The following is a 15852-nucleotide window of genomic DNA, read 5'->3' on the forward strand; positions in this document are numbered from 1 at the left end:
CTTTGCTGGGATGAGTTTTGCATCACAGCAAAGCCTAATGAAAATGAATTGGTAGTGCTGCAAGCTTTCTCTTGCAGGTTATTGCAGTCTGGGTATTTTTGCAGGCTGCAGCAGCCCATGGTTTGTCCATTATGTAGCACCTTCTAGTACTTGAAACTACCATCAGGCATTTGCCCTCCAGGTGTCTCATCAGGTGTGCTTACAGAAGGGTAACCAAGAAAGCCTAATTTGAGTGACTGAACTAGATGCTGGGTTGCACAGCATCACAGGCTTCTCACTGCCATCTGTGGCTGAGCTGGAATGTAGCAGCTAACGAGGGTACTTGAGCATCTACCATTAAGAGTGGAGAGAAATCCTTTCATAATGTTAATTAGCTTTGCATTTCTAAAATGCTTAGGGATCACTTAAAATCCACAGATGCTTTCGAAAGAGGCAATGGTTCACTGCACAGGCAGCTGCAGCATTGCCTGGTCTGAGCTCGGCGGCAGAGAGATGCAGCTGATGTAGCTTTGGAAGGTCACAGTTGCTGTATTTACTGGAGCTTATTATTAGCTGGAAACTCTGTTTGTTGCTATCAAGTGCACTTGCCAAATCCAGGCTGGTTGTCAGAGGGCAGTGAAGAAGTGATATTCCCTGAGAAGCTGTCCTCCTTGTGACCGTTCAATAGTATCCCTAAATGAAGATTTAATGGCTTTTGAATGGAAAACAGAATCTGTGTTCCATCCATTTTGAGTCAGGAAAAAACCCAAAGTGGCACTCGGCCTTCTCTCCATGGATACATTTCTGCAGAGCAGCAGGACGCTGGCAGCACAGCTCTCTTCATAAAGCAAAGCATTTCCACGAACTACAGGAGGGTTGGGGGGGGTTATTATTTTGGGGCTTGTTTTTTCCTTTGTCTTTTTTTGGAAGCAGAAATAATCCAAAGAATATTCAGCAATGTTCTCACTCTGGTGATTTCTGACATTCTCCCTTTCACCTTCCAGCTTTAATTTTATTACATAAGTATAATTTTCTTCCCTTTCCATGTGTTGTGCATCTGCTCTACAGGCTCCAGCCAGGAGATTAACCTTATGGGGACGTGAAAATATCCACTGCATTGATGCCAGAAGACAAGTTTATGTTCATTCCAAATGGCATCAAGGGCTGCTTGCTCGTTTCCCCTTTATATCCCTTACAGTGACTTAAATCTCTGGTGCTTGTTGTCTAAAGCAGACAAGGTAAAAAGAAAAGGCCTTTCTGATCATGAACTGAAAAATACTTCTCGTGGTGCTGGAATTTGGATGCTCAACAACTCTTACTTTAAAGCAACCCTGAGCAGCCTGATGTAGTGTGAGGTGTCCCTGCCCGTGGCAGGGGTGTTGGAGCTAGATGATCCTCGAGGTCCCTTCCAACACTAATAATTCTATGATTCTGTGACTGAGCATTTTCTGCCTTTTTCCTTTGTAAGGTATCAATCATTGCACGGGGACTAGCTTTCCTTCTGACTGCTGGGAGGACTTTTCTTCATTTTCACTCATGACAGACTCCTTTTCCCAGCCTGCACAGAGGCAGTATTCTCTACATGAGTGAAAAATCGTTCAGCTAAAATTTCTCCAGTGTCTCAGGCTCTCATGAGGTAAACACCTCACCTGCTGCACTATCCTTATCATTCCAGCAATGGTTGGAAGTGTTATGAAAATACTATGTAGGCATTAAAGGAAAAAAAATGTCAACAACTCCCCCCCCAAAAAAGCAAACAAAAACCCCCAAAGACAAATCAACATCAGCACAGCTTGATCCAAGCTGATGCTGAGTTGCTGCCTTGACCTGGCAAGATGTAGTTACCTCATGTTGGTTGTGCACGATTGCTTCTTCTAAAATGAAAGGTCAAAGAAAATGATTGTGCCACGGTGCTCAGAATGGCATTTAGGAAAAGTAATAATATTCCAAAGTCCTGGCTGCACTTGAACAAAAGTAGCCAAGCACTGATTACTCTCTAAAGGACTCAGCCTGTGTGCTATGGTCTTGTTTTCACAAACAGCTCCTCGAAAGCTCCCGTGGGCTTGTGGCGGGCAAGGCATTTGGTGAGGGGAATTCATTTCCACGCAGCAAAATCCATTTTGCTCACAATGGATGGAAATCATAGAGTCATAGAATTGTCAGGGTTGGAAGAGACCTCAAGGATCATACAGTTCCAGCCCCCCTGCCATGGGCAGAGACACCTCACACTACAGCAGGTTGCTCACAGCCACATCCAGCCTGGCCTTCAAAACCTCCAGGGATGAGGCTTCCACCACCTCCCTGGGCAACCTGTGCCAGTGTCTCACCACCCTCCTGGGGAATAACTTCTTCCTAACATCCAATCTGAATCTACTAATTTCTAGTTTTGCACCATCCCCCCCAGTCCTATCACTCCCTGACACCCTAAAAACTCCCTCCCCATCTTTTTTTGTAGCCCTCTTCAGATGAAGACCACAAGAAGGACTCCTGGGAGCCTTCTCCTCTCCAGACTGAGCAACCTCCCTCTATCTGTCCCTGTAGCAGAGGAGCTCCAGCCCTCTAATCATCCTTGTGGCCCTTTTCTGGACACCTTCCAGCACCTCCAGATCCTTCCTGTAACAGGGACTCAAGAACTGGATACAGTGCTCCAGGTGGGGTCTCATGTGGAGTACTGCATCCAGTTCTGGAGCCCCTATTACAGGATCTGTAGTATTAAGCAGGTAGCATAAAGCACACGGTATATCCATCCTTAGAAATACATACTACCATAACATTTTTCTGTGGAAAAGCTTTGTTTGTCTATGACACAGCTCAGTGCAGGACTGGGAATATGTGGTGGTGGTGAACCACAAATAATAAACCCAGAACTGGATGTAGTTGCAAGCCCTTGTTGATGTGTCCTCTGCAGCAGGGAACTTGCTGTGCTGGTTAATGACAGTAAGATATGTGTCCTGCTTGGATTTTGTATTTGCTTTCCTTCTGCCAATCCCTTGCTGCACTGCAGCTGAGGCTGGGGAGTGAGTTGTTGAAGCCCAGTTCTCAATTAAGGATGAGGTCACCATTCAGGATCAGATGCACGCAGCTCTCCATCATCCTTAACGTTTGTTGTGCTCTCCATTAGCTTTCACAAAGACACTTGGCATTTCCTTCATTGCCATTGGTGTTTTAAACTGATCTTTGTAAACAGCTTTTCTCTTCTGTCACATCTGCCACTTCGGGTCAGACTTCAAACATTCCTGTTCTGGCTCAACCTCAGCATCCCTACAGAATCTGAGATGGTTTTGCTTGCAACTGTCTGCCAGATTCTAGACTCATTTCCTGTTATTTCTAAATGCCAAGGTTAATGTGGGATGTGGATGGTTTCAGTACAGGCCTCATTATTGTAGCCATCCCTTAGAGGCTCCATTTTCTTTTCCCCTAACCTTTGGCTGTTTACACTAGTGAAAATACATCTCACTCTTATGGTGTTGAATTAACAGTGCAAATACCATTGCTGGTTCTTTTAGGCATTCTCTGTCTATTTTCCTGTTCACTAAGGACTGATTTGCTGTCCTGCTCCTCCCTTTCATCTTGAATCCTACTTTTCTTTCCTTCTTTTTCTCTCTTACCTGGGATGACCCAGGTAACTACAGACCAGTCAGCCTCACCCCCATCCCCAGAAAGGTGATGGAGTAACTGCCACAGGGTAGGTTTAGGCTGCACTTTAGGAAATTTTTTGCCCAGCAAGAGTGGTCAGGCATTGGAATGAGCTGCACAAGGAGGTGCTGGAGTCACCCTGGATGTGTTTAAAGGTGGTTTGGATGTGGTGCTTGGGGCTTAGGGGTGAACCTTGTCGAGTAGGGCTCTGGGTTGGACTGGGTAATCCAATATCTTTATTCATGATCTGATGAATCATGATCCAACATCTTATTCATGATATTCACCATTAGTAAGTTTGCAGATGACACCAAGCTGGGGGAAGGTGTCTATCTGCTGGAGGGCAGGAGGGCTCTGAAGAGCAGCATGACAGGCTGCACAGATGTGCTGAGTCCAAAATGATGGCATTTAACAAGTCCAAGCACCGGGTGCTGCACTTTGGCCACATCAAACCCATTCAGCTCTACAGGCTGGGGACAGAGTGGCTGGAGAGCAGCCAGGAAGAAAGGGACCTGGGGGTACTGATTGACAGGAGCAGAACATGAGCCAGCAGTGTGCCCAGGTGGCCAAGAAGGTCAATGGCATCCTGGCCTGCATGAGAAATAGTGTGGCCAGCAGGAGCAGGGAGGTCATTCTGCCCTGTACTCAGCACTGGTTAGGCCACACCTTGAGCGCTGTGTCCGGTTCTGGGCCCCTCAGTTTAAGAAGGACATTGAGAGACTTGAATATGTCCAGAGAAGGGCAATGAGGCTGGGGAGAGGTCTGGAGCACAGCGCTGTGATGGGAGGTGAGGGAGCTGGGGGTGTTTATCCTGGAGAAGAGGAGGCTCAGGGGAGACCTTATTGCTGTCTACAACTACCTGAAAGGAGGTTGCAGCCAGGTGGGGGTTGGTCTCTTCTCCCAGGCAAGCAGCATCAGAACAAGAGGACACAGGATCAAGCTGTGCCAGGGCAAGTTTAGGCTTGAGGTGAGGAGAAAGTTCTTCCCAGAAAGAGTAATTGGCCATTGGAATGTGCTGCCCAGGGAGGTGGTGGAGTCACCATCCCTGGAGGTGTTCAAGAGGGGACTGGATGCGGCTCTTGAAGCCATGGTTTAGTAGTCATGTTAGGTATTAGGCAATAGGTTGGACTTGATGATCTCTGAGGTCTTTTCCAACCTTGTTCATTCTATGATCCTATCCTGAGGGCATGATTCTGTGATACCGTGGCCGTGCTGGGCACCCAGTGCTATCTAAGCCACGGCTGCTGGCTTACATTAACCCCCACTTCCAACCAACACATTTTAAACCTCTTCTGTGACAAACGTGTCCATTCATGGGGAATATCCTAAACTCAGTGGCCAAAACTAGAATTTAAAAAAACACACCTCATTTTGAAGACTTCCTTTGGGTTTGTTTGGGTTTATTTTTAAGGAAACAAACAGAAAGAACGTGAAAGTCACTGCACTAATGCAAATTCTATGGACTTGTTTGCTTGCAAGTGATTTGCTGGTAGTATTTTCCCCTGAGCAAGTCTATTGTGGAAGCTTTTTTTAAATGAATATCATTTCTAAGGGATACATAGAATACATAGATAACTGTGTTTGATCTGCATTCCTTTCAAATGGGAGGTATTGGTGCTTGGCAGAGCTTGGTGCTGGCCATTTTGTCAGTCCAGGAACCCTGATGTTTGTCACACCTTCCTTGAGGCTTCCTCCTTTTAGTGTGGCCATTCTCATTCTTCTCAGAGAAACAAAATGAAAGGACTTGGCAGGGTAATTCAGCCTGACACTTTGAGCCATCCCATGAGCCATTAGAAGAGGCTGTAAGATTTGCTCCTCCTCACCAGCAATTCAGCCTTCCTGCAGGGTTCAGAAGTAACAGACAACCTTTCCACTGCAATCCATCCCTCATGCCTGACTTCAGCATTAGTGCCAGGAAGATGGAACTTTTCCACCATAAAACCAGAATCATATGTCAATTATTTTTAATATTTCCATGAAGGTGCTCTTTAATTTGTTCTGCTGTCTACTTATTGATTAATTACAGGCTCACAGGATGTTAGGGGTTGGAAAGGACCTCTGGAGATCATCAAGTCCATCCTCCCTGCCAGAGCAGGATCACAGAATCTAGTGCAGGCCACGCAGGAATGCATCCAGATGGGTCTGGAAAGGCTCCAGAGAAGGAGCCTGTTCCAGTGCTCTGTGATGGTCACAGTGGAGAAGTTCCTCCTCATGCTGAGGTGGAACCTCTCTAACCATTGCCCCTTGTCCTATCCCAGGGTGCAACTGAGCAGAGCCTGTCCCCTCCCTCTTGACCCCCAGCCCTCAGACATTTATATATCCCCTCTCAGTCTTCTCCTCTCCAGACTAAACAGCCCCAGGGCTCTCAGCCTCTCCTCATAGGGCAGTGCTCCAGTCCCTCAGTCATCCTCACAGCCCTACACTGGAGTCTCTCAAGCAGATCCCTGCCCCTCCTGAAGTGAGGAGCCCAGAACTGGATGCAGTATTCCAGGTATGGCCTCACCAGTGCAGAGTGGAGGAGGAGGAGGAGAACCTCCCTTGATCTGCTGGACACATGCATCCTAGATTTGGTAGTCTAGGGTGTTGTCTGGGGAATTCCTCCACTGAGGCAGGCAGACTATGGTCAGTTTTCATACCTCTTACTGGTGTTTACAGAATCACCTTCAATTCAGTCCCATCACTTGGTGTTTATTTTTATCTAGTTCTGGAAACATGGTTTCTAGTGCAGCTTTTTGTGTGGCATCACCTCTCAGCAGCATTATCACCCATGGATGCCTTTCTGTGGGAAGCCTGGGTCTGAGAGTCTAACACACACGTTCCCTAGAGGGCACTTAGGGTTTGACCCAAGGACCTGGGGTTGGACCTGATGATCTCTGGAGGTCCCTTCCAACCTTGTGATACTGTGATACTTGAGCTGCCTCTGAGCCTGTATTTGGAAGTTCACTGGGGGCATGGTCCATCAGCCTGGTCTCAAAACCCAGCGATGTGCTGCGCAGCCATCTGGGTAGGCATACTTAATCCAATTTATTTTGACTCACAACCCTGAGATTGTTCTGTGGATCGATTTCTCAAAGTATTAAAGGCTGACACGAATCCAAATCTGGATATAAAGGTCTGTGGTATGAACCTTATTGCTGCCAACCATTCCAAACTGGCTATTTTACTACTCTTTTTGGGGGGGAGAACAAAGCCCACATTGACTCAAAAAGAGAGGAGCATTTGCCAGGTCCAATAAACCTTAGTAGCTTTTTGTCATTTGCATTTTCACTGGAGCAAATTGACACAACTTGCCTCTCAATTGGTTACCACTCCTTAAGCTGTGAAAAACAGATGAGAAAATACAGTGTGCATGTTACAAAGCAAGAAAAACGTGCTCTGCTCCAATGTTTTTGCCTCAGTTTATACCTTACAACCTGCTTGCTAAGCTTCATGCTTGACTGAAAAGGAAATGGTGTGTTCAGCCAAAGCCAAGCCACTGTCAACAAGATGCTAGTGCACATTTAGATGCAGAAATCAAACACTGGTTTGGAGATATTATTGCTTAGATATAGAAGCATAGAATTGTTAGGATTGGAAGGGACCTCAAGGATCATTCAGTTTCAACCCCCCTGCCATGGGCAGGGACACCTCATGCTACAGCAGGTTGCTCACAGCCACATCCAGCCTGGCCTTCAAAACCTCCAGGGATGAGGCTTCCAACACCTCCTGGGCAACCTGTGCCAGTGTCTCACCACCCTCATGGGGAACAACTTCTTCCTAACATCCAATCTTAATCAATTTCTACTTTTTTTTCCCCAGTCCTATCACTCCCTGACACCCTCAAAAGTCCCTCCCCAGCTTTCTTGTAGTCCCCTTCAGATACTGGAAGGCCACAATAAGGTCTCCTCTTCTCCAGTCTGAACAGCTCCAACTCTTTCAATATGTTGTCATAGAAGAGGAGCTCCAGCCCTGCTCTGGGCACTCTCGGCATACTGCCAGCCATGGGAGCATCTGCACCGTATCATTAGTTGAATGGCAGTAGATATCCACACCAGTGAGGTGTAATCCACTCAAGATCTTCTAGATGTGCTAATACACTGTCTTTGTTTCCATAATATAACTGAGAACCCAGAAAAGTAGAGTGAAATCACAGAATCACAGAGTGTCAGGGGCTGGAAGGGACCTCGATAACTCATCCAGTCCAACTCCCCCTGCCAGAGCAGGATCACCTAGACCAGGTCACACAGGATTACATCCAGGTCTGTCTTGAATATCTCCTGAGAGGGAGACTCTACAACCCCCCTGGGCAGCCTGTTCCAGTGTTCTGTCACCCTGACACTGAAAAAATTCTTCCTCCTGTTTCCATGGAACTTCCTCTGCCTCAGCTCCCACCATTGCCTCTTGTGCTGGCATTGGGCATCACCCAGCAGAGCCTGGCTCCAGCCTCTCATCAGTCCTTCACTTTCAGCAAGAAATGCTGTGCTGGGAAAGCTCAGCTGCACTGTTTCTTTTTCTTCTGGCTGTAATGTAAAAAAGATGGAGGCTCTGATAATGTATTTCTTGATTTGCTTTTTGCCCTTTACAAGGAAGCTGCAGAAAAAGCAGTTTAGTGTTAAAGATGTGTGGTAAAGAGAGCATATAGAGACTTGGTCTGACTCAAGCTCCTCCTCACCACTATTCTTCCTTCAGTGGTGGCAAATTATTAGTGACAAGGGAAGGGTATTACAAGTTACACACATGGAAGTATTTCTGCTCTACAACTTCTCATTTTCTGATCATCTAAGTCTCAAAAGCAGAAGCTGCATCAATTCAGCAAGATTCTTACTTTCCCAGGTCTGCTTTTACTTCTGCTTCCAACAGCTTTTTCACCTTTAGCCAGGGGCTACTTTTCTTCCAGTATCTAAGTAGCTGCTCCCTCATAAAAGTTGCTTTCATGGTTTTGCATTATTATTTCTTTAATCTGTTTGGGTTAAGGCCTAATTTACCTCAGGCTACCATTCCTCCACTGGAATGGAGCACATCACTGTTCTGTAGGGTGCATTGGCAGTTATGGTACTGCAGGGATGACCTGTGGATGTGATCTATCTCAAATTCTGCAAGGCCTCTGATGCTGACCCCCACAATGTCCAGCTTGCCAGGTTTGAGAGATATGGATTTGCTGGGAGGTCTGTTCAGTGGATAAGGAATTGGCTGGATGGTCACATCCAGAGGGTGGTGCTCAGTGACTTGAAGTCCAGCTGGAGAGCAGTGACAGTGCTGTCCCTCAGGGGTCTGGACTGTGCTCTTTAATGTTTTTATCACTGCTATAGACAGTTGGATCAGAGTGCACCACCAGCAGTGTGCAGATGGCACCAAGCTGAGTGGTGCTGTCGATACACCAGAAGGACAGGATGGCATCCAGAGGGACCTGGGCAGGCTGGAGGGGTGGCCCAGGTGAACCCCAGGTGGGTTAACAAGAACAAGTGCAGGGTTTTGAACCTGGACCAGAACAATCCTCACTATCAATACAGTATTCATATTCTGATACCAGTCTGCAAATATGGGCCAGAAGAATCCCCACTAGCAACACAGACTGGGGGAGGAGGTGCTAGAAAACAGACTGAGGAAAAGAACCTGGGGGTGCTGATGGATGAGAAGCTGGACATGAGCAGGCAGGGTGAGCTTGCAGCACAGAAGGCAGATCACAGCCTGGGCTGCATCCAAAGCAGCATTGCCAGCAGAGCCAGAGAGGTGATTCTGCCACTTTGCTCTGCTCTGGGGAGACCTCACCTGGAGTACTGTGTGCAGGTCTGGAGCCCTCAGTACAGGAAGGACATGGACCTGATGGAGAGGGTCCAGAGGAGGGCCATGAAAATGATCAGGGGGTTGGAGCAGCTCTGCTATGAGGACAGACTTCAGCCTGGAGAAGAAGAGGCTCTGGGGAGACCTAATAGCAGCCTGCCAGTACCTGAAGTGGGATATAAGAAAGATGGAGAGAGGCTGTTTGCAAAGGCCTGCAGTGACAGGACAAGGGAGAATGGTTTCAAACTAGAGCAGAGCAGATTTAGATTAGATATTAGGAACAAGTTCTTCACTCTGAGGATGGTGGAACATTGGAACAGGTTGCAAAAGAAGGTGGTTGAGGCTCCTTCCCTGGAGATATTCAAGGTAAGACTCAACAAGGCTCTGGGCAGCCTGATCTAGTTGGGGGATGTCCCTGCTGACTGCGGGGAGGTCAGACTGGATGAGCTTTGGAGGTCCCTTCTGGCCTGGACCATTCTATGATTCTATGATGCTTGCTGCTCAGTGTCCTTTACCATGTTTCCTATCTTGTCAAACACTGATTCCCACCCACATGTAAGTGTGCATCATATCTTGGTTTTGTAAAAACACAGTCAGTAACATTGCATTGAAAACTTGATGTTTCTGAAGTCTCTTTCTCTTAGGGGAAAAAGCAGTAATCATTTGCATTGAGCTGAATTTATTCCTCAGAAGGTATTCTTCAAGTCAGCCCTTGCTGCACACTGGTTTTTTTTCCAAGGCCAGAAGAAATCAGTATTGACATTTACTCTTAACTCTTGTGTAGTGCAGGCCACATCATTTCACTAAGTAGCTCCTTCAGTAAGACCCTTGACATGTCTCTCAGAAGAACATCTCATTTAATTAGGTGCTGAGAATAAATCTATCAAAATGATCAAAGAAAGTACCACCACAGCCATTCATTTGTCAAGTCACTGCCTAAGTTCATGCCATTAGCCCCAGTAATGGTCTTGCAGCGAAGTCAGAGTGGAAATTCAACATAAAGTAAATAGCCAGTACTGAGCCCATTGTTTCCAAGAGGAAGAGCCTTCCTTGGCCATTCATTGTGACAGTGTGTACTCTGAAGTTCTTATTCATCTCCCTTTAAACTGTGGCAGTAGTTTCCTGCTGTTGTGGTTTGGAATCTGTGTCATTATGCTGTTCATATGTGCCAGGTATGGGGATGGGGCTTGTGCTGAGGTATTTATCTACTTCCAAAACTGCCTTCCAAAACTCTGATGATGCTGAATTTAAACAATTCTATCTTCCACTATAGAATTCTTTAGACTGCCTCATCAGATCTGTAACACACTAATGCCTGTGTATTAGCATGTAATGTGATACAGCAAGAGAGGATTTGAGGAAATCGCTTTGGCCAAGGAACTGATTTTCAAACTCTGCTTATTTCTTCTGATTTTACCTCACACTAGCTCCATTCAGTTCCCTGAACAGCTGTTAGCACCCAAAGAGAGCACATATTTCAGTTTTGTTTCTCCTGAGAGAATTCCAGTTTTCATATTCTGATACCAGTCTGCAAATATGGCCCAGAAGAATCCCCACTAGCAACACAGACTGGGGGAGGAGGTGCTAGAAAACAGCCCTGAGGAAAAGGACCTGGGGGTGCTGATGGGTGAGAAGCTGGACATGAGCAGGCAGGGTGAGCTTGCAGCACAGAAGGCAAATCACAGCCTGGGCTGCATCCAAAGCAGCATTGCCAGCAGATCCAGAGAGGTGATTCTGCCACTTTGCTCTGCTCTGGGGAGACCTCCCCTGGGGTACCGTGTACAGGTCTGGAGACTTCAGTATAGGAAGGACATGGACCTGATGGAGAGGGGCCAGAGGAGGGCCATGAGGATGATCGTGGGCTGCAAAACCTCTGCTACGAGGACAGGCTGAGGGAGTCTGGAGAAGAGGATTCTTCAGAGAGACCTAATAGCAGCCTTCCAGTTCCTGAAGGGGGTTAGAAGAAGGATGGGGAGAGTCTGTTTACAAAGGCTTGCAGTGGCAGGATGAGGGGCAATGGCTTCAAACCAGAGAAGACAGATTTAGATTGGATATTGGGAACAAGTTCTTTTCTATACAGAACACTGGAACAGGTTGCCCAGGGAGGTGGTTGAGGCTCCTTCCATGGAGACGTTCTAGGTAAGATTCAACGAGGCCCTGGGCAGCCTGATCTAGTTGGGGATGTCCTTGATGACTGCAGGGAGGTCAGGGTGGATGAGCTTTAGAAGTCCCTTCTGGCCTGGACCATGCTATGATTCTATGACTTCAGTGAACTATTGTAAACCACATTCCAGAACCAAACTAAGAGATGCAGTCGATTTCTGTACTCACCTTACTGGGATTTTCCAGAAGAGATAACAGCTGCCAAGTTTAACCTATTCTCCTGTCAATCTTGTTATTGAAGTATCTATTTGCTTGCAGCTGAGAATGACTTTGGAGTCTTGACTGAAGTTCTCCACATTGGCCTAAACAGTAATGGTGCCATTTGAATTTCCTGGATAGTTACATCTGGGTATGTGAACATCAGAACTACCCCTGAGGTACTTTCAGTAGTGCTCACCAGCAAAAGACTTTGAAATGAGAAACTGGTGGGCAGTTTTCCTGATGATCCATGATCAGGCTGATAATTCTATCCCTCCTCCTTCTTGACAGCAATAAAACTCTGTGATTTAGCAGAACCATGACCTTTTTCAGAGAAGCCTGCCCAGCAAAGAGTGAAATATGAACTGAGACATTAGCTTTTCAGAATGACAACATCTCATCACCAGTCCACCCAAGATATCCAAACCACTCACTGCAGGTACAAAACAAGTAGCCACACACATAACATTATGATTTGTGGTTGAGACTGGGTGAAAGTTTTCTTTAAATAATAAATCTTTAGTCCTCATAAAGCTCTTAGATAATTTATGTTTATTATGGCAGCTGTGTCAGGGATGGAAAAGAAAAGGTCATGGCGATATGTCCAGTGGATAAGAAGCTAGAAACAATGCAGCCTAGCAGGAATGTGGATCTTCATTTTTCCAGCTGCTAGGCTAGCCACTGCACAGAGAAAATTCTGACTCTCCTCTGTACTCTCATCTTATTTCTGTGAAGGAGCAATCCCAGGAGCAAGGGATGGGAACTGAGGTAGGTCTGGCTCCCAGCAAGGTGACCTAAAGATGAAGTTAGAGTGTTGCTTTCTTGCTCTCTTTCACTAGTTAGGTCTTTTAGAAGTAGAATGACTCCTGCAGGTTTGAGCAGATCATTACCTTTTAGGACATTCAGAGTCACTTCAAAATACTCTGCCAATATTCTTGAACACCCTTCAGGGAGCCTACTAACCTCACCAGAAGTGAGAGACAGTCCCAGGCTGCTGGTGTGATCCAAGCCTGAAATGAATTTGCACTTCAATGTCTTAAGTAACAGCTGACAGGAAATTTTGCAGGGAGTTTCCCTCAGTCAAGAATATCTGGTATTAGTTATTTTAAGGGATTATTGTTAAGGGGGGGTAGGGGGGTGCCACTTATTTTATGGTGGTTTGGTTTTTTTTCCTACCACGAAGTGAAAACTGTTCCAAATTTGAAAGCACTACCTTATATTTCATTCATTTCCAGAATGACTGAAGCTGAGCATTACTCAGAGCTCCACAGAACACTCTGTCAGCATAGAGCAGTGCAGTAACCATTTTAAACCTCAGAGTTTTAAGGAAAACTGATAACACAGAGAAAGCTTTTGTGGTTTAAGGCAGCATCAGGGCACTGCCTAGAAGTGTAATTCAGAGATGTGACTCTGTAGCTCAGTAAGAAAATACTGTCCAAAGAAAAGGCCTCCTGGCCAAGTTAAGTAATAACTCTGTAAACAATTTATGCTTCCCACATATGCATAACATTACATTTTACTAGAAAGATTTAGGTTGTACTATACATATGTAAGCTAACCACTGCCCCCTGGAAGACCTCAATAGTCATAAGGGTAGACCTTATTGGAGCAGTGTGGAAACCACCAGCCAGCCACAGGACACATTGCCAGTGGTTACAGTACTCTGTTATGCTGAGAAGATTGTAGAAGAGAGGGCTTTGGAACCGAGTGTTAGTGATATGACTCTGAGATTCTTTCAAGGGTCTCTTTGAGATAGAACATCTCTGTGTGTTTCAGATGAGTGTTCTCAGAAGTAAAGGTGCTCTTAGAGGAATGTGCTGGGTTAAGCCAAGCCCAGGTGGAATGGGCTGTAAAACCTAGCCCTAGGTGGGCTGGAAACCTGACCCCAGGTGGGCAGGGAGACTTAGCCCCCTCCCAGGGAAAGGGGCCCCTGGGTCAAAGTCCCATTTTCTGTCCACAACCCTGTTCAAGAGGGGCAACTTTCTGTCTCGCTCTCTTTCTGCTGCTCTCGGCCCTCTGATACCCTTCTGCTGTTGCTGTGAACTGCTAACCATGTGGCCCAGCCTGCTCCATGCGGTCCCAGACATCTAAGAGGACTGCATCCAAAGAGAATCCATCTTCCATCGAGAGAATCCTTTGCCAGCTGCGTCTGGTTTTGTGCACATTTGTATTTATGCCTTTTCCTTATACCTCTGTAACCTTCCTTTTACTTAAAAGGATGATCTCCAAAGGTCCTTTCCAACCCCTAATATCCTGTGATCCTGTAATGTGCTTCTGAAACATTACAGTCCAGGAGATCTCCATACCTTGAAGAAGCATAGCTAGGACTAACTCACATGAGTTACTACTCCTTTCCTATTTAACAGTAATTTTTGGTGTGGGCACTGCTGTATGTGGTATACAGCATGAAGGAATAAAGAACAAATGTCTTTGATTCCTAGCCTGTTTATGTTGTTTGGTTGGTTTTGGTTTGTTTGGTTGATTTAGAATGGAATGGAATGGAATGGAATGGAAGGGAAGGGAAGAGAAGAGAAGAGAAGAGAAGAGAAGAGAAGAGAAGAGAAGAGAAGAGAAGAGAAGAGAAGAGAAGAGAAGAGAAGAGAAGAGAAGAGAAGAGAAGAGAAGAGAAGAGAAGAGAAGAGAAGAGAAGAGAAGAGAAGAGAAGAGAAGAGAAGAGAAGAGATCAGGTTGGAAGAGACCTTCAAGATCATCGAGTCCAACCTATCATCCAACACCACCTAATCAACTAACCCATGGCACCAAGCACCCCATCAAGTCTCCTCCTGAACACCTCCAATGATGGTGACTCCACCACCTCCCCAGGCAGCACATTCCAATGGGCAATCACTCTCTCTGTGTAGAACTTCTTCCTAAACCTCCCCTGGCATAGCTTGAGACTGTGTGCTCTTGTTCTGGTGCTGGTTTCCTGGGAGAAGAGACCAACCCCCACCTGGCTACAACCTCGAATGACAAAATGATTTCGACTGGAAAAGAACTCCAGGGCAGTCCTCTGCAGTAGTTTTGCTTTTGAGTTCTGGGGAGTCCCTTGGTCAGCCAAAGCAAATCTCTACCACACTTGTGTGACATTCCTGGATGTTTAAAAGGACATTTCTTGTCATTGAGAAGGCTGTCATACCTACACCCCAAAAATAGTTCTTACAATTCAGAGTAGAGAAATGATTTCACCTGGACCGGTGAACACAGCAATAAAGCTCACTGCAACTGTGCCAGAAGAGGTTTCCTAAGTAGCCAGAGTGGTCTGTCGGATGCAACAAAGCATGCAAATGAACTGGGCTGTAAAAAGAATTCTAACATATAATTTTGACAACACAATCCTTGAAACACTTTTTCACCACTGAGAAGTGAAGCTAAAAGGCAGAATATTGTGCTGGTACAGAAGTAACAGAGACAGTCAGCTGGGGTTGCTCAGCCTGGAGAAGAGGAGGCTCAGGGGAGACCTTCTTGCTGTCTACAACTACCTAAAGGGAGGTTGTAGCCAGGTGGGGGTTGGTCTCTTCTCCCAGGCAACCTGTGACAGAACAAGAGGACACAGTCTCAAGCTGAGCCAGGGGAGGTTTAGACTGGATGTTAGGAAGAAGTTCTTCACAGAAAGAGAGATTGGCCCTTGAAATGTGCTGCCCAGGGAGGTGGTGGAGACACCATCCCTGGAGGTGTTTAAAAAAGGATTGGATGTGACATTCAAAGCCATGTCAGGAGGTGTTAGGTAATAGAAATAGGAATAGGAATAGGAATAGGAATAGGAGTAGGAGCAGGAATAGGAATAGGAATAGGAATAGGAATAGGAATAGGAATAGGAATAGGAATAGGAATAGGAATAGGAATAGGAGGTGTTTAGGAAGAGACTGGATAGGGTGTTTGGTGCCATGGTTTAGTTGATTAGACAGTGTTGGGTGATAGGTTGGACTTGATGATCTCAAAGGTCCTTTCAACCTGGTCTATTCTATTCTATTCTATTCTATTCTATTTATGAAGGAGTTTAGGCACTGGTATAAACTGGAATTTACTGCTTCTATAATTTAAAGCTGAATGTATAAATCCACTTTTAAACACTGAGTTGAAGTTTGTTGACAGTTTTTACTCTGAAGGCAGTAGGAA

The sequence above is a fragment of the Dryobates pubescens genome, chromosome 4 (assembly GCF_014839835.1).
Source record: "Dryobates pubescens isolate bDryPub1 chromosome 4, bDryPub1.pri, whole genome shotgun sequence".
Lineage (NCBI taxonomy): Eukaryota > Metazoa > Chordata > Aves > Piciformes > Picidae > Dryobates > Dryobates pubescens.